Source organism: Pseudopipra pipra, chromosome W (genome assembly GCF_036250125.1).
Source record: "Pseudopipra pipra isolate bDixPip1 chromosome W, bDixPip1.hap1, whole genome shotgun sequence".
In the NCBI taxonomy this organism is placed as follows: Eukaryota; Metazoa; Chordata; class Aves; order Passeriformes; family Pipridae; genus Pseudopipra; species Pseudopipra pipra.
In genome coordinates this window covers 35,438,155-35,457,428 of record NC_087580.1, presented here as the reverse complement: position 1 = coordinate 35,457,428, position 19,274 = coordinate 35,438,155, and the positions used below count along the sequence as shown (strand labels likewise).

The window sequence follows — 19,274 nt, the reverse complement described above, 5'->3', positions numbered from 1 at the left end:
GGATTAATGGGATCCACAGATGGATTCATGAGATCAATGGATGGATTTGTGGGATCCAGGGATAGATTCATGAGATCCAGGGATGGACTGTGAGATCCCATGGATGGATTCATGGGATCAGTGGATGGATCCATGGGATCCAGGGTTGAATTGTGGGATCCAGGGATGGATTCATGGGATCCAAGGGTGGATTCATGGGATCAGTGGATGGACTGTGGGATCCGGGGACGGACTGTGAGATCCCATGGATGGATTCATGGGATCAGTGGATGGATTGTGGGATCCAGGGTTGGATTAATGAGATCCAGAGATGGATTGTGGGATCCAGGGATGGATTGTGGGATCCAGGAACAGATTCATGAGATCCACAGATGGATCCATGGGATCCAGGGATGGATTGTGGGATCCAGGGACGGCTTTGTGGGATCAGTGGATGGACTGTGGGATCCAGGGATGGCTTTGTGGGATCCATGGATGGATTCATGGGATCCAGGGATGGATTGTGGGATCCAGGGCTGGCTTTGCGGGATCCAGGGACGGACTGTGACACCCATCAGATCCCGTTCCCGGCAGGCTCCATTTATTAATTTACAAAATCCCGATAAAACGCCCCCGGAAAAAGGCTCCCGGGGGAGGGTGTGGGAAGGACATTCCCGGGAATGCCCCTCACCTGGCAGCATCCAGGATCTCCTGGGTGGCCAGGCGGGCGATCCAGTGGAAATCCAGGGGGAGGTGCCTCCTCCAGAAGCGCCGATCCCGCCCGTAGATCTGTGCCGGGAAGCGGGGGCTGCCTGCGGAAAACCGTGAATGGCAGCAGGGGGAAGAGGGGCAGGAAGGGATCCCAGATCCCCAAATCCCATTCCATCAGTCCTTACTGATCCCGTGGAATATCCTGGCGATGGCTCTCCCGGAGAACTTCTCGTCGGGGCGGACGGACAGGAAGCATCGGATGTCAGAGCGGACCCAGCTCTCCCAGTCCCGCAGATCCTGAGGGCAGGGAAGAGATCAGACCTGCTCCCATCACATCCCATCCCAAATCCAGGGGGAGATCACAGCCCTGCTCCCATCCGATCCCATCCCAAATCCATGGGGAGGGCACAGTCCTCATCCCGAATCCATGGGGAGCTCAGCCCTCGTCCCATCCCATCCCAAATCCATGGGGAGGTCATATCCCCCCTCCCAAATCCCTGGGGAGATCATATCCCTCATCCCAAATCCATGGGGAGCTCACATCCCTCATCCCAAATCCATGGGAGATCATAGCTCACCTCCCAAATCCATGGGGAGCTCACAGCCCTCCTCCTCCTCATCCCAAATCCATGGGGAGCTCACAGCCCTCATCCCAAATCCATGGGGAGGTCATATCCCACCTCCTAAATCCATGGGGAGCTCATATGGCTCCTCCTTCTCCTCCCTCCTCTTCCTCATCCCGAACCCATGGGGAACTCACATTCTTCATCCCAAATCCAAAGGAGATCATATCCCTGCTCTTCCTCATCCCAAATCCATGTGGAGCTCACAGCCCTCATCCCAAATCCATGGGAAGCTCACATCCTTCCTCATCCTCATCTCAAATCCATCTGAAGCTCAAATGGCTCCTCCTCCTCCTCCCTCCTCTTTCTTATCCCAAATCCATGGGGATTCACATCCCTCATCCCAAATCCATGGGGAGCTCACATCCCTCCTCCTCCTCATCCCAAATCTATGGGGAGCTCATATCCCTCCTCCTCCTCATCCCAAATCCTCACCCTCATCCAACCCCAGGCATTCCCAACCTGGGATCATCTCCCAGGAAAACCGGGATGTACCTGAGCCCTTCCCAGCTCCTCCTCCTCCTCCTCCTCCTCCTCCTCCTCCTCCTCCTCCTCCTCCTCCTCCTCCTCCTCCTCCTCCTCCTGGAATCCGAGTCCATCCTGCTCGAAGTATTCCCGGATCAGATCCTTGAGCCTGGAGCTCCTCCTCTCCTCCTCCTCCTCCTGCGGAGGGTTGGGATCCAAGCTCTGGAATGCCACGCTGAACCCACCCCATCACCTTCCCACCCTTTCCCAGCATTCCAGGGAAATCAGGGCAGGAAAACAGGGACATGGGGGTGGTTTTCCTCACCTCTGGAATGCCACGCTGATCCCACCCCATCACCTTCCCGTCCCTTTCCCCGGCATTCCAGGGAAAACAGGGCAGGAAAACCTGGGAAGGGGTGGCTTTCCTCACCTCTGGAATGCCACGCTGATCCCACCCCGTCAGCTTCCCACCCTTTCCCAGCATTCCAGGGAATTCAGGGCAGGAAAACCCGGGAAGGGGTGGTTTTCCTCACCTCTGGAATGCCCGGAAGCAGGCCCGGAGCTGGCGCAGGGCGGCCTTTTCCCGGGATTTCACGCGCTGGAGCAGGAATTGGCAGATGGAGTCGAGCTCCCCCTCGCTCAGGTCTCCATAGGCGCAGAAGTAGAAGGACAATTCCCCGAATTCCACCCGGATCCCGCTTGGCCCCGCGCACCCTGGGGAGGAACCAGGCATGTATCCCGATCCCGATCCTGATCCCGAGGCATGACGGGACCTCTCTGGAGGTATGGATCTGGGTGGGATCCCCCCTGACCCTCAATCCCAATTCCAATCCTGATCCCAACCCCAACCCCACTCCCAACCCCAATCCCAACCCCAATTCCAAACCCAACCCCAATCCCAATTCCAATCCCAATCCAGATCCCAATCCCGATCCGAATCCCAATCCCAAGGGATTCCAATCCCAACCCCAATCATGCAGAATCCCAATCCCAACCCCAATCCTGATCCCAATCCTGATCCCAATCCCAACCCCGATCCCAATCCAGATCCCAATCCCAACTCCAACCCCAATCCCAATCCCCATCCCAATCCTAACCTCAATCCTGATTGCAATCCCAGTCTTAATCCCCATCTCAATCCCAATTCCAATCCCAATTCTGATCCCAATCCCCCAACCCCAACCCTAATCCCAACCCCAATCCCAATCCTGAGGGATTCCAATCCCTATCCCAACCCAATACCAATCCAGATCCCAATCCCAATCTCAATCCCAACCCCAATCCCAGTCCCAATCCCAATCTCAAACCTGATCCCAATCCAAGGCATTTTGATTCCAATCCCCATCCCAGTCCCAATCCTGAGGGATTCCAATTGCGATCCCAATCCCAACCCCAATCCCAACCAGATCGCAATCCCAATCCCGAGGGATTCCCGTCCCAATCCCGATTCCAATCTGAATCCCAATAGATTCTGATCCCAATCCCAATCCCAATCCTGAGGGATTCCAATCCCAATCCCAACCCTGAGGGATCCCAATCCCAACCCCAATCCTTAGGGATTCCAACCCCAATCCCAGCCCTAGTCCCAATCCCAACCAGATCTCAATCCCAATCGATTCCGATTCAAATTCAAATCCCAATCCCGAGGCATCCCAATCCCGAGGCATTCCAACCCCAATCCCAATCCCCATCCCAACTTCAACCCCAACCCCAATCCCAATCCTTAGGGATTCCAACCCCAATCCCGATCCCGCTCCCTCTCCCTCTTCCACCGTTACCGTTCCATATCCACGTCTCCCCCTGGAGCCTCCGGAGTTCCCGTTTCACCAGCGCCGATTCCCAGCCCATGGAATCGCTGAGCTCCACCACGTCGAATTCCAAGGATCCGGAATTCCGGTGGTCCCGCCTCGCCAGCCGCTCCTGCGCCAGGAAAATGGCCACGGGAGGGCAACTGAGGGGAAAAACCCCAAAATTGGGAAAAATCCCACTGGGAATCGGGTTTTCCTGGGAATTCCCAGGTTAAAAAATCCAGGAAAAATCCCATTGGAGCTGGGGGGGAATCAGGTTTTCCTGGGAATTCCCGGGTAAAAAAATGCAGGAAAAATCCCATTGAAGCTGGGGGGGAATCGGGTTTTCCCGGGAATTCCGGGGTTAAAAAATCCAGGAAAAATCCCATTGGAGCTGGGGGGGAATCGGGTTTTCCTGGGAATTCCCAGGTTAAAAAATCCAGGAAAAATCCCACCAAAGCTGAGGGGGAATCGGGTTTTCCTGGGAATTCCAGGGTAAAAAATCCAGGAAAAATCGGGTTTTCCTGGGAATTCCCAGGTAAAAAAAATGCAGGAAAAATCCCATTGGAGCTGGGGGGAATGCGGTTTTCCTGGGAATTCCTGGTTTTTCCCACCTCCGAGCCGCCTCCCGGAGCTGCCGGGCGCCTCCGGAGCAGCAGATCCGGCACTGGGAATGGGTGGGAAGCAGCAGCTCCAGCCAGTGCCGGGGGTGCAGCTCCAGGTAGCACAGGAGGGTCTCGATCCCTGCAGGAAGAGAGATCCAAGGAATTCCAATCCCAAAAAATCCCGTCGGGAATCCAGGAATTTCACACCCCCCCCCGGAGCCAGGGTGGGATCTGTAGGGGATTCCCCCCCCCTCAATCCCGATCCCGAGGGATTCCAATCTTGATCCCAATCCCAATTCCAATCCTGAGGGATTCCAATCCCAATCCTGAGGGATTCCAATCGCGATCCCAACCCCAATCCCAACCCCAATCCCAATCAGATTGCTATCCCAATCCCGAGGGATTCCCGTCCCAATCCCAATCCTGATTCCAATCCCAATCCCAATAGATTCTGATTCCAATCCCAATCCCAATCCTGAGGGATTCCAATCCCAATTCCAACCCTGAGGGATTCCAATCCCCTCTCTCTGCTGCGGACAGCTTTGCTCTTGGGGACACCGCTCTGCCCCAGCCCAGGGACACCAGCACTGCCCAGGGCCGGTACCTTCCCAAGGGGGACCCCTCTGGGCACAGGTCCCCCCACCCCCAGGGACCCCTGCCTTTATAAAAACATCTATAAAATGTATTTACATTGTACGGGCCTGTAAAACAACAACAATCTATGAAATGCATTTACAGAACAACAACAAAGCAACAACATATAAACCATATATAGAATGTATTTACATGGGAAGAATCTTTAGAAAAGCAAAAATCAGCAACACTCTATAAACCTTATTTAGAGACCAACAACAAAAGAGCAGCACATCAAATGTATGCACAGGAGATTCATATCCCTGTCCAATCTGTCTGCCAGTCTGGAAGAAAAGCCAGGACAGAGCCTGGCTGGGGATGGGAGCTGGATCTGGCAGGATGCTGCGGGGTCTGTGGAGCTGGGAGGGATCTGTGGGGCTGGGGGTGTCTGTGGAGCTTTTTTAGTTTACAGTTAGGTATTTATCTTTGTTTAAGAAATGGATACTTTTCCCTGGCATAATTGATACAGAAAAAAACTCTATCCCAAGCAAATTATCCAAAAACATTCATAAGGTATTGTGCATAAAAGCTGGGAAATAACCCTTGGAGTAATCTGAAGCTGGAGACTGATGTGGGCTATTCCAAACACAACATCTGGCGTGCAAGGTAGACAAAAGAGAAAAGCTGACAAGGTCCAGCAAGAGCTGGTGAGCCATGGGCTACTTGCTGCCTAGGTGTGAAGAGCAATAAAAGCCTCCAGACAAGGGGAGTTGATTTCACATGAGCTGTCATTGACAGAAGGGGAAACTTTTTCAGTCAGAACAACAGGTCACCAGAAACAAAGACTTGGTTTTTTCTACAAAGTGGAAGGAAAATAAAGGAAAGAGTGAGGCTGCAGCTCTGCACAATCATCATGAGATAGACTAGAACTAAAACTGAGGCAAAGGACTTCAATAAGTGCAGCGTTGTTCACACTTATAGTTGTGTCCTGGTTCCAGGGGCTGGGACCAGTTTACCACCATGTGGGTATAACCCAAACTGTGCATCCTTTTAAACCTGCCCAGTGTGTGACAGGAATTCCTGTCACAGGAACCACCCCAAGCAGTGCAGGAGGAGCCTCCCAAGCAGCAGTTGCAGGGCAGCAGGGACTGACCTGAGCTGCCTTTGGTGCCCAGGAACTCCCCCCACACAGCCCCTCTCCTGCCCCGGGGGACCACCAGAACAGGGGGAGCCCAAAGGACTGGACTGGAGCAATTCAACAGACATTTTGGGGGCATTTTATGGACATTTTGCAGGGGTGGTGCAAAGACTAAGGGAAGGAGACCTGTGTGTTATAGCAAAGAATGGGAAGGGGGTGGTGGGGGGTGAAGTTGTATTGAGTCGTGTGGGGCCTGGGCATGATGGGACTGGTGTGGAATAAGGGCTGGAATGTGCTGGTTTGGGCCGGGGTGGAGTTAATTTTCTTTGCAGGGGCTGGTGTGGGGCTGTGGTTGGGCTTGTGCTGAGCACAGGCTTGAGAACACAGAGGGGGTTTTGTTAGTGCTGAGCTTACCCAGAGCCAAGGCCTTTCCTGCCCCTGGCACAGACACACTGGGGAGGGGCTGGGGGTGTGGGAGAGGCTGGGAGGGGACACAGCCAGGACAGGTTTGGAGTGATGGAGATTGTTTTCCCAAGCCACCATTCCATGGGATAGGGCCCTGCTCTCCTGGAGGTGCTGAACACCTGCCCAACCGTGGTAAGCAGGGAATGAATTCCTTGTTTTATTTTGCTTCTGCGTGCAGCTTTTGCTTGTCCTTATTAAAGTATCTTTATCTCAACACACGAGTTTTCCAGCTTTTCCCCTCCCAGTTCTCTCCACTGTCCTGCTGGTGGGGGAGTGAGGAGTGGCTGGGAAGTGCTTGGGGGCTGCATGGGGTGAAACCACAACAGCCTTTGTTGGTGTCCAGGGTGGGGCTGGGAGTGTTAGAGATACTGACAGATGTATCTGGGATGTGCTGCTGAAATTTGCAGCTGCTGGTGCTGTCTGGGGCTCCTGGCTATGTGTCAGAGTCTGGGGCTCCTTGGTGGCTGGAACTCCATGTGAACTTGAGCTGAAGGGCCTGTGACCTGTGGGGGAGTCCAGGGTGGAGCAGAGACCCCCCTGCAGCCCGGAGAGGAGCCCACACTGGAGCAGATTTGCTGGCAGGACTTGTGACCACTATTATCAACATAAGACTCCAATCTTTCAGTTTAAGGCCATTGCCCCATGTTCTGCCAATACAGGCCTTCGTAAAACGTAACCCTGTGATTTCCTTAGACTGTGAGCACCATGTGTTCATGTGCAAACACCATGGAGAGTACCCAGGGATCTCCCAAGAAAAGATTTGGAGGCCTCAAGCCCATGACCACTCTGTAGGGACTAAGGAGCTCTGGGCTCCATGGTGTGGAGACTGAGGACAGTGCAGGGATAGCCAGAGAGGGTTGAAGGGTGGTTTCAGGAATGAAGGATCTTTTTGTCATAGCAGGAAGCAGCATGAGAAATAAAGAAACAATGCCAAGTTCTGCTGGAGAGATCCAGACTGGAAACAAAGAGAAAGGAGTTTCACCCTGAGGGCAATGGTGTGCTGCAACACATCACCCAGAAAGAGTCTGGATGAGCCCAAGGCTTTGTGTGTCCAGGGAGAGCCAGGGAGGACGCAGAGATGTCAGTGCAGGAAGGTGCCAGCCAGGTGGGGCAGCCGGGGGGATGACGACAGCCTGCAGGGAAAGGGGCAGGGTCCCTGTAGGGCCTCCAGAGGAGTGGGGGGGAATGTCTCCATTTTCCCCTCCTCTTCATGCTGCCTTTGTTCCCAGCTCAGGTGGGAGCTCTGGACAAAGAGTCTGCAGGACTCTCCATTCAGGATGTTACACCTTTAGGACATGCAGTTCTCTCCCTGGATGATCCTGCTGTGCTTCAGGCTGCCTTCCTGAAGGGCACAGCTCTCCCATTCCAGCTCTGTGTTCCCCACAGCCCCTCAGCACTGAGGCCATGGCAGTGGGGCTGGAAGGTGTGTGCAGGCAGCTGGAATGAGCCCTCTGTGCCCCTGGCTGGGACGGCAGAGCTGAGATCTGCCTTGGTAGGATGAGACAGGATGAGGAGTTTGCAGATCTGGAGTCACCAGCTCCCAGCAGTGTCCAGTTTCTCCTCAGGGGAACACCTGGGTGCCTTTGCCCTCCAGCTCAAAGAGGTGACAGCCTTGAGCATCTGAGAGCAGGGCTGATGGACAGACTGTCTGACCCACACTGCAGGAAGGGATGATCTCTGTGCCTCACAGGACCCACAAAGTGTCTCATAGACAGAAGTATAAATGCCAAGGATTTGTACCTTAGGAATTCCACTCGCTCTGGTGGGGCAACCAGAAGTGAAAAAAACCAAAAAAGTCTGCCCACATCTCTACTCTGCAATGGGGTGAATTGGGAGTGACAATGATGAGAAGCTGTTTATTACCATGAGGGGATTTCATAAAACATCACACCTAGTTCCTATTTATCTGTTGTTGTAGGGCAGAACGGAGTCCTCCAGAACATCAGCAGAGCCCCCTGATCATTGGAGCTTTCTGAGCCAGAACTCAACAGAGCTCCTAAAATGGACCAGTCACAGATTCTTCGTGAGAGAGAAAAGTTAATTTGAGGGGTTTACATGAGGACTGGAATAGATTTTTTTCTGAGATAGCCACCATAACTTGTTACTGCCTTTTTCTTCTCAGACAAGTAATAATATACAAGGGAAGCTCATGTCCAACAGCAGCTCCATTTCCCAGTTCCTCCTCCTGGCATTTGCAGACAGGAGGGAGCTGCAGCTCCTGCACTTCTGGCTCTTCCTGGCCATCTCCCTGGCTGCCCTCCTGGCCAACGGCCTCATCCTCAGCGCCGTAGCCTGTGACCACCACCTGCACACCCCCATGGGCTTCTTCCTGCTCAACCTCTCCCTCACAGACCTGGGCTGCATCTGCACCACTGTCCCCAAAGCCATGCACAATTCCCTCTGGGACACCACAACCATCTCCTACATGGGATGTGCTGCACAGCTCTTTTTCTTTGTCTTCTTCATGTGTAACGGGACGAAGTTGGGATGTTATTTTTTGGTCTGTGTTTGGCCTTAGCCACCTGCAGTTAGTTTATGCTTTCTCCTGCCAAGTCTTCTGATAAAGCAGTGAACTTGGCCTTGGAGGGAGAGCTTCTGTGTAAACTGTTTTAATTGGTCTGTTGTGATTGGTCAGTTGCTCGTCAGGGGCAGTTGGAGGACAAAGTGATGAGGAGGGTGATGAAGTAAGCCCACAGACTCATTTGGGAAGACCCCACTCAAATCACTGCGCCTGTGTGGGGGACTTTCCAAGGTGCTCACGCACGCGCAGGAGGGGTGCACTTACATAAGAGAAGGGGTGGGATTCAGAGCCCTGACGGGGCGGTGCTGGCCACACCTCTCCGGGGCAGGTGCTCTCAAAAAACTTTATAAAAAAGCAGAGACGCTTCTTGGTGGGGCCGGCTCTTCACGATGGACCAAGTTGCTTTCAGCAGGGACGCCTGCTTGAAGTGGGAGCCTGCCACCCCCCATGAACCCGCAGCTGCTGCAGGGGGATTTCATTATTGGTTAGGATGGGTAAGACTTGTTTACAGGTGATACCTTGGTGAGTATGGGGGGGAAGCCTTCTTCCTAGGGTCTTTTGGTGCACTTTTTCCTCCGCCCCAATCCTTCTCCCTCAGGCGCCTGTTTTGTTTTTCTCCCTTTTCCTTGGTTGGCCACCTTTTCCTAATAAATAGCTATTATTTTTGCCAACTAGCAACGGTGTTTGGTTTATTCACGTACCAGTATCTCTCGAACCTGTGTTTTCCCTTTGGCTTAGTCCCTTCCCTGTTACATCATGTCAGCAGAGTTTTCCCTCCTCACCATCATGTGCTACGACCGCTACGTTGCCATCTGCAAACCCCTGCACTACGGGACCCTCCTGGGCAGCAGAGCTTGTGCCCACATGGCAGCAGCTGGTTGGGCTGCTGGATTTCTCACTGCTCTGCTGCTCACAGCCAATACATTTTCCCTGTCCCTGTGCCAGGGCAATGCCCTGGGCCAGTTCTTCTGTGAAATCCCACACATCCTCAAGCTCTCCTGCTCACACACCAACATCAGGGAAATTGGAATTACTGTGGTTACTGCCAGTTTATCACTTGGCTGTTTTGTTTTCAATGTTTTCTCCTATGTGCAGATCTTCAGGGCTGTGCTGAGGATCCCCTTTCAGCAGGGACGGCACAAAGCCTTTTCCACGTGCCTCCCTCACCTGGCCGTGGTCTCCCTGTTTGTCAGCACCTCATTCTTTGCCTACCTGAAGCCCCCCTCCATCTCCGCCCCATCCCTGGATCTGGTGGTGTCAGTTCTGTACTCAGTGGTGCCTCCAGCACTGAACCCCCTCATCTACAGCCTCAGGAATCAGGAGGTCAAGGATGCCCTGAGGAAAATGATGACTGGATGATTTTCAGGAGCAATTAAGTGCCTGTTTTCTAGTGCATAGCATTCAGAATGGGACTCCTTAATGGCCCAGCCCTCCTGCTCAGGTTTTTCATGGAGGTCATCAGGTTGTTCTGGCAATAATTTTCTGTGCAATGAAATATTATTATTATGCATCTGCCTTCCAATTCAGTGTCTACCCATTAAATTTGACCCAGAGGTGTATAAAGGATGAATTGTCCTCTCTGAATATTTAAACAAAATAAAGGACCCTGCAGTGCCTTCTTTGTCCAAGACCCTTCTTCTTAGCTGTTCCCAAAGGACAGCACACTGCAGGACAGGGGGGATTTGCAAATGGGAAGGGGACAATAATCCCAGCCCAGCAGCACTGCCAGGGAGCAGCAGTGCTTGGTCTTTGCAGAGCTGCTCTCTTGCCACTTCCACACTGTCCTCCTGAGCCCCTTTCTCACTGTAAGGCCTCAGTGCTCTCTGAGCACAGTCCTGTGGGCTGGAAGCCCTTGGAGCACAGGCAGGGACAGGCCCTGGGAACTTCTGAAGCAGAACTGGGCTCCCTTCCAGCATCTCCAGGATGCTGTGGGATCTTCTGAGAGCAGGGCATGTACTGGGTCACTTCTTCTGTGACCTTGCTCCAGGGCTGGAACTCTCCTGCAGTGTCCCCATGACACTCCTGCTCTCTGCTTTCCAGGTTTCATTTTCTGATCCAGTCTTCCCCTCCTGTTCACAAGGACATCCTGGGAGTGCTTCAGAGCTGCCATCCTGGGGCAGCTCCTGCCCAGCGTGGGCAGGCACAAGGTCTCTCCCCCTGCTCCTCTCCCCTCCCCAGTGCCACTGTTTTCTGCAGCCTCCTCATCCTTGCCCAGCACAGCCCTCCTGGCACAGTTGGACACAGCCCTTGTTCTACCCCCTCCTCAGGCACCTGCCCAACCCCCTCAGCTCCAGCCTGATGGCCACAAACCTTCAGGGCAGGGAGGTACTGGGGAAAATGCTCAGGACACTCATGGACTGCAGGGAGAGACCACTGGAGTGGTGGGTCTGTAGGGAGAAATCACTGCTGCATCCCTTCTCAATCACCCTCAGGACCTGGACAAGCCTGGATTTTCTCTTGTTTCCACGAGGGCCTGAAGTGTCAAAATGGCCCCTCGATTCCATAGGGTTCCCCAGTGTCCCTGGGTCCATTTGGCTCCAAAAAGGCCCTGTAGTGTTGCAGTGGCCCCTTGATTTTATGAGGTTCCACTGTGTCCCAGGGTTCCTTTGTTTCCATGAGTCACCGCAGTGACACAATGGCTCCCTGGTTCCATAAGGTTCCAAAAGGTTTCAGGGTGCCTTTGGTTCCACGAGGTCCCAAATGTTAAATGGTCCCTGGTTCCACAAGATTTCACAGTGTCCCTGTGTTCCTGTCTTTCCATGAGGCTCTGCAGTGTCACAATTGCCTCTTGATTCCATGAGGTTGCACAGTGTCATCACAAAGCTGACCCCACCCAGATGAAAGTTTGGGGGAGATTAGGAGGAACTGGGACAAAAAGGATTGGATATTCGGGGAAGGAAAGAGAGGTTTGGCATATAGAGAGGAGAGATTTTGATGAGGTAAAAATAGGTTCAGGGAATGCTGAGGATGCTGAAATACTGACTGTGCAAATATTCCTGATAGACCTTTATGCACTTTGTAACCTCAAGCCCCAACGCTACCCAGAAGTGCTGTTCCTCCCATGGAAAGGAATCCACTGCTCTAATTCCAAGCCAGAAAAAGCCCAAACCCAGAACTCCAGACTCTTATTTGTCCTCCAATGCCCACCCCAATCCCAAACCTCTATTACCAGTATGAAAAACCAAGCTTTAATCCTAACCCAGCCTAAAAATCTCTTCCCCTAATCATGAAGCAGACACTGCCAACAGAACAACAAACCTCCCAAAGTTCTGCCTGATCCCCACCCTGAGCTCTAAACCCCAAGCCCTGACCATTAAGCACCCCCACAGCCCTTGGGAGCAGGGCAAGGACCTGCAGGGCCCAGAGCAGGCCCAGGGGGTTGGCAGAGGAATGGGAGGTGACCTGGATCTGCTCAGCTCTGCAGTGACCCCCAGGAGAAGGGCCTGGGCTCTGGGAGGGATGTCCTGTGGCACAGGGGCTCAGGATCCAAGTTCAGAAGGCCAAGTGCACATGGCAACAGCCAGAGCTGGTGCAGAGACATCAGGGAGGGTCTAGAAATGCTGCTGGGAGGGGGTGGGAAAGCAGGAGGGGTGTGTGCAGCCTGCAAGGCCAGAGCAGCAGCAGGGCCAGGGCAGGACAGCCTGCAGGAGAGATGGCCAAGGGCTCTGGCAGGGCTGCAAGGCCCAAAGGCACCCAGGCCTTTGTCCCCTTGCCTCTGGCAGCTGCCTCTGCCACTCAGGCCACCACAAGCAACTTGCCTGGCAGGTTCTGCCCTTGGTTTCTGCCTCACCCCTCCCTCAGGAGCCTGGCAGGGGTTGCCCAGTTTTGGGCCTTGGTTGTTCCTCCCCCTCCCATCCCAGTGCCCCCCAAACAGCCCTGAGCCAGCCGGGAGGGACAGGATCTGCTGGGCCAGGGCCTGGGGCTCAGGCCTTGGCCTTTGTGCTCCACAAAACCAAGGCAGGCTTTGCTCAGCATTGCAGGGGCCTGCCCAGAGCCTTTGTCTGCCTGCACTCCTGGCCTCCAAGGAGCTGCTCCAAGGAGTCCCTGGGGAGGCTTTGGCAGTGCCTGCCCTCAGTGGGGCCCAGCAATGCTTCAAGGCACTTGGAGTTTGGCTTCTGACTTCTTCAGCAGCTGCTTCAATCTTCTCTCAGTACCTCAGGACCATGGGCTGGGCTGCAAACACACCGTGGGGCTCATTAAATTCCAGAAATCCCTCAGGATCTCTTTGTCTTCCTTTAATTGTCTTCAAAGCAATTTGAAAACAAGTCTTCCAAGTTTGTACTTTTTTTGTTTTAATTCAATTATGGATATTTTGTAGTTCAGAGAAGAGGTGATAGAGGTGTTCTCCAAGTGATCTTGATGCTGAGTGTCTCCTCAGGAGATCCACACTGACCCTGGATGATCAACCTTGCTCCTCACCCCCCAGCCTCACCAGTTCTGACATGGCCCATCTTGGACTGAGAACTGATGCAGCTCTAAACACACTGTGGGACCCATTAAAACACTGTCAAACAAGTTATTTCCCTTCCTTTCATTGTCTTCAAGACTTGAACAGCTAATTGGAGTTGTTTTGTAGTTTAGTTAATGAAGAAGATTTTGAAGTGGAAGTCATGAAAAATATATATTTTTTGATGAAAGAGAATGATTTACACAGAGCCTTGGGATGCAAGAGGGTCAGGGCACAAAGGATTTGGATCCAAAGATAAGGGGCAAAAGAGATTAGTAGCACTTAATCATTGACCAATTGAACAATTATCAAGTGGTTCAATAACATTTGCTACAATTTTAACAGTGACTGAATTACAGATTCACAATAACAACATTCATCATCATCATGGCCAGGTTTCACGAACGAAGATTTGGGACGGCTCTATCCACATTTATTACAGGCACGCTGGTGGTTAATGAGGCCAATATGAGATAGACATAACTGATTGCAAAAGGCACAGCAGAAAGACTCCTTAGGTGGTATATTCTGCAAGACACAGTTCTTTCTGCGTTGTCTTTTCTCCTCAAGGGTGATCCTGCATGCGTTCTCAAAAGCATCAGCAGCGTTACAGATGGTGTGTCTCCAGGCCTCCCGACTGGAGGTCAGAGTAAACCAGTTATGATGATCAATATGGCCAAGGCTGAGATGTTGTTTCAGGGAATCCTTGTATCTTCTCTTTGGGGCTCCTTTCTTGCAGCAGCCAGTGGCAAGTTCACCACAGAGCAAGATCTTAGGGAGGCAGTGGTTGGTCCTTCATGCTGGAGACGTGCCCTGCCCAGCACAGCTGTGTTCTCATCAACATGGCCTCAATACTTGTGACTGCTGCTTGTTCTAGAACAGATGCATTGGTCACATAATCTGGCCAGTGGATGTTTAGGATTGTGCAAAGGCAGCGTTGATGGAAGCGTTCTAGGAGACGCAGGTGGTGGCGGTAGATGACCCATGATTCAGATCCGTATAATAGAGTAGACAGCACTATGGTTCTGTAAACACTGATCTTTGTACTTTTCTTCAAGTGTTTATAACGCCAAACTCTTTTATGAAGCTTTCCAAAAGCTCTCTATGCCTTTGCTAACCTGTTGTCTATCTCTCGGTCAATCTCACCATCCGAAGAGATGAGGCTACCCAGGTAATTAAACTGCTGAACTGGTTTGAGCACTGATTGGCCAATGGTGATATGGGGATGAAGGAAGACTTCCTGAGGTGCAGGTTGATGGAGAACCTCTGTCTTCTTTAAGCTGACTTCCAGCCCAAAGAGCTCAGCAGCGTCTGCAAAGCAGGATGTTAAACACTGCAGAGCTGCTTCTCTGTGGGCAACAAGGGCGGCATCATCAGCAGAAAGCAGCTCCTGGACAAGATGGTTTAAGGTCTTGGTGTGGGCCTTCAGTCGCCTTAGGTTGAAAAGGCTTCCATCAGTACGGTATCGAATGTAGATACCGTCCTGATCATCGAGGTCTGCCGTGGCCCTTTAGATCATCCTGCTGAAAAAGATTATGAATACGGTTGGTGCAAGAACGCAGCCTTGTTTCACACCATTGGTTATTAGAAAGGGCTCAGAAAGTTCATCGCCATATCTGACTTGTCCGTGCTGATCCTCGTGGAGTGAGATGATCAATTTAAGGAACTTGGAGGGACAACCTAAACGTTCCAAAATCTGCCACAGACCTTTTCTGCTCATAGTATCAAAAGCCTTGGTGAGGTCGACAAAGGTTACATAGAGACTTTTGTTCTGTTCCCTACACTTCTCTTGCAGTTGTCTGAGAAAAAACACCATGTCTGTGGTGCTCCTGTTGGCTCTGAAACCACACTGACTTTCAGGTAGCATTCCTTCTGCTCTCAGATATTAGTCTGTTCAAGAGTATTCTTGCCAGGATTTTGCCAGCAATGGAGAGCAGAGTAATACCAGGGTAATATGAGCAGTCTGATTTAGTACTTTTCTTCTTATACAAAGTGATGATGACTGCATCTCGAAGGCCTGACGGTAGTTCGCCTGGTTCCCAACAGCACACCACAAACTCATGAAATTTAGCATGGAGAGCAAGGCCCCCACATTTCCAGACTTTGGGTGGAATTCCATCAACCCCAGCTGCCTTGTCGATTTTCACCTGCTGTATGGCCTTAAGGGTTTCTCCTAAAGTGGGGGCAGTATCCGATTCATATTTCACTGGTTGTTGTGTGATGGACTGAATTGCTGAGTCTTGGACTACACAGTTGGTGCTGAAAAGAGTCTGAAAGTGTTCAGACCATCGATTCAGAATGGAGGTTTTATCTGTTAGAAGCGTTTGCCCATCAGCACTGAGTAGAGTGCTTTGGGCTTGGTATGTAGGCACGTATGCTGAATAAAGGATTATCTTCTTGTGTATACATATATATACACACACACTGAACAGAATGAAAATTGGAACCAAAAATGAAGTTGAAGTCTACTCAACTGTTGGTCATAAAGTGGAATTAAGTTTAGGAGAAAACATAACCTAATTAGGAGGTTATGAAAGGCACATTAGTATGTGCTGGAAAAGTAATTTTTATATATGAAAACTATTTTATGCTTTATATTATCTGTATAATACACAGTCTTACACAAACAAACCAAGGATGTGCATGAAGTTCACACTAAAGCTCTGTACTATATTTATTGCTCTCTGTGATCAGTGCTGCATTCAGGTTACATTTGACCTGCAGGTGTAATGGAACCTCAGCAGAGTACAAGAGGGCAATCAAGAAAATAATGATCTTGGGGTGGCAAAGAAGTTTCTCTACATTGCTTTTCTGTGATGAAGAAATCACTGTCCCAGACAAATCTTTGCAGGTGAAAGGCTTGAAAAGGAAACACCTTCACAGCCAGAGCGAGGAGATCAGAAACCTTGCAAAATTCAACTGCAGCCAATGTGGAGGAATCTGACTTAGTCTTGGTTTTAAATATGACTAATGCTTCTCTTCCTTTAGCAGACGCACTAATTCATTTCTATAACCTGCAGCCTCCCCCAAAGTGCAGAAACTCCACAAGTGAAATTTGTTGAAGCTGAACATCAGATGAAAAGCTTCAGGCCTCCTACAGCACGATTTCATCAGCTCTGCCTCCTCAAGAAGTCAGGAAAAAAAATACAGCTACATGAAAAGTAAATGAGCAGCTTTTTCTTACTCTGAAACCAGAAAATAATGACATGAAACCCAGATCAAATGCAGCACTATCACTTGTCTTTCCAAATGCCAGCATTAATTCTCTTTCTTGCAGCTCCCAGAGACTTGTCATCCTGATTATCCTCCCCATGGCGTTGGGGGCATTTTTGGAGCCAATTTACACCTCTAATATTTTTTTCTCTCCTGGAGAGAGAACTGATTTTGCTTGCACATTGTAATCCTTTCAGAAGAACTTTTCCCTTTTCCCCCTAGTTTTCCTCACTTGTTGTTATTACTTTTTCCCCTTAAGTTTAAAAATTAAAGCCTTTGCTCTGAAAGAGGGTGAAGGAAGAATGACGAAGCTTCAAACCAAGGAGAAAAACCTTAAAATCCGAATTTCCATGAGCAGCACAAGTCTCCTCCTGCATTAATGCCGCCTCACAAAACGGCAATGGCCTCTGCAGGCAGCTGCCTAAAAACACCCACGGCTCCTCAGGAAAACAGAAATGCAATTGTTATATTTTTTCCCCCCTAAAGATTTAATTTTTCTCTCTTTTCATTCAGCCCCTCGGTGACTCCCGAGAGCCCTCTGCAAAGCCATAAACTGACTCTTGGAGGAGCTTTTGGACACCCCCGGGATCCTCCCCCGCGCTGCCGTGGGGCCCGTGGGTGTGTGAGGGGCTGAGGGGTCGAGCGCCTGGACACTGATAAATAAATATCGGCACGCAGGGATACGGGCCCGCCCCCGCCGCGCTGCGCAAACGGCGCAGGGATACGCAAACGGCGTAAGGCGGCGCCGCGGGCGGCAATGGGGCGGCGCTACGCAAAATGCGTAAGGGGGCCGGCAATGCCCGCGGCGCTACGCAAACGGCGTAAAAGGGCGCCGGTAACGGCAATAGAGAGAGTTACGTAAGTTGCGTAAGGCTACGCAAATGGCGCAAGGTCACTGCCCTCAGCGCTACGCAAATGGCGGAAGGACCCCGGTGGCTTCCTAAGGGCTCGCGGACCTTTCCCGGTTCATCCCAGTCCTCTCCAAAGGGCTCCCAGTCCCTTCCTAAAGGCTCCCAGTCCATCCCAGTCCGCCCCAGTCCGCTCCTAACGCCACTGCCCACAGCGCTACGCAAACGGCGTAAGGGGCTCTGCCGTTGCCTACAGCCCTACGCAAATGGCGTAAGGGGCCGCCGGTAACGGCAAGGGAGGGGAGCTACGTAAACTGCGTAAGGCTACGCAACTGGCGTAAGCGCCCTGCCCTCAGCGCTACGCAAATGGCGGAAGGGCCCCGGTTCCTTCCTCGGGGCTCCCAGTTTATCCCAGTACCTCCCAGTCCTTTCTTAAAGGCTCCCCGTTCATCCCAGCTATCGCCGCGTTCTCGCGCTTCCAGAATTTTCTCCCTCCTCTTCCCAAATATAAAGGGACTTTCTGTGCTGACCACCGAGCCGGGAGCACTGACGGGCTCGGCGCAGGGGCCGTGTGGTATTTGGTTTCTCTACAGTTCGTGTTTTTATAATGAAGGGGGAAGGGAAGGAAGGGAGCCGCTCCTACTAGCACGTCAATAATCTGCTGCAAAGGACTGGAGCTCTCAGACTCAATTAGTCCTCCAGTGAACCATTTAGCTGCTGAAATAAATCCAGTCTCAGGCACGCAATGAGCAGGATTCGAGAGAGAAAAGCCTGTGTGGGTACGCAGGGCATTGAGCTCCTGCAGATTCGTGCACAGGTGCAACTTGGTACATTTTAGTACTGAGTGCTTTTGATACACAAACTGGCCACCGAAACTCCCTCGGGTCACAACGTGCAAAGGTGGGACAGCTTTATCCAGAACACATAGACCACACAATTTCTCAAAGCTGGATCAGAATCTGTGCCAGACTGTGGTGGAACCATGAAAGCCACCCGCAGGAGTTCAATTTCCCATTCGGATATCAGGTGGGGACAAGTCCCTGCCACAGGAATGGTAAATCCATGGTGGGGTGGGAAGGGCCAAGATGCTGCCCTGGCAGAGAAGGGTGGATGTGCCACTGCAACATCTCCCAGCAACGCTGCTGTGGGTGGAAAAACACCATTAAGGTGGGACAAAGTCTAGGAAAGCAACTGCAGAGTCTGTCTCCTCTAAATGTGATGTCTCCATCATCCAGACACAAAGCCATGCTTTGGACCTCCCTGCACCAGTCTTGGATTTCCAGCTCCTTAACTGCATCAGAACAAGACCAAAAAATTACTTCTTTTTATATTCTTGTAGTGAGTTGGCCCTGGCCAGATATCAGGTACCCACTAAAGCCGCTTTCTCTCTCCCTCTGCAACTGGGCAGAGAAGAGAGAAAAAAAAAAACAAAACAGCTAAGGATTCATAAGTAGAGATAAGAGCTGGGAGAGGTCAGTGACTGATCACCTTCATGGGCAAAACAGACTCCAAGTGGGAATAGTACTTAAATTTATTACTAACAGGATAAGAGCCAAAGAGTGAGAAATAAAAGTCTTAAAAACACCTTCCCCCCACCCCTCTTTTTATGTTCTCCCTCCTCCCCCTCAGCGGTGCAGGGGGACGGGAATGGGGGTCACTGTCAGTTGTTTCTGCCACTGCTCAGGGAGAGGAGTTGGAGTCCTTTCCCTGCTCCCATGGGGTCCCTCCCACGGGAGACAGTCCTTGATGGACCTCTCTGGTGTGGGTCCATCCCTCGGGCAGCAGCTCTTCCCAACCTGCTGTCCCGTGGGTCACTCCTCCATGGGGTCAGTCCTTCACGGATGAGCTGTACTGGTGTGGGTCCCCCACAGGGGCCACGAGTCCTGCCCAGGAAAAGCC

General features: G+C 51.7%; 2 protein-coding genes and 1 long non-coding RNA gene across 3 annotated transcripts in view; 1 reads left to right on the top strand and 2 right to left on the bottom strand.

The window, feature by feature from the left end:
* LOC135405014 (zinc finger protein 418-like) overlaps positions 1-19,274 on the bottom strand; it is a 161,350-nt gene that overhangs the window by 113,290 nt on the left and 28,786 nt on the right. The gene's annotated exons all lie outside the window — the stretch shown is intronic.
* Positions 1-19,274, top strand: part of LOC135404629 (zinc finger protein 883-like) — an 82,706-nt gene that overhangs the window by 53,214 nt on the left and 10,218 nt on the right. The window lies entirely within an intron of this gene.
* Positions 559-1,859, bottom strand: LOC135405675 (uncharacterized). Its single transcript, XR_010425933.1, has 3 exons — positions 1,809-1,859; positions 876-987; positions 559-791 (listed from the first exon to the last, which is right to left on the bottom strand). It is a non-coding gene; the product is annotated as an uncharacterized LOC135405675 (long non-coding RNA).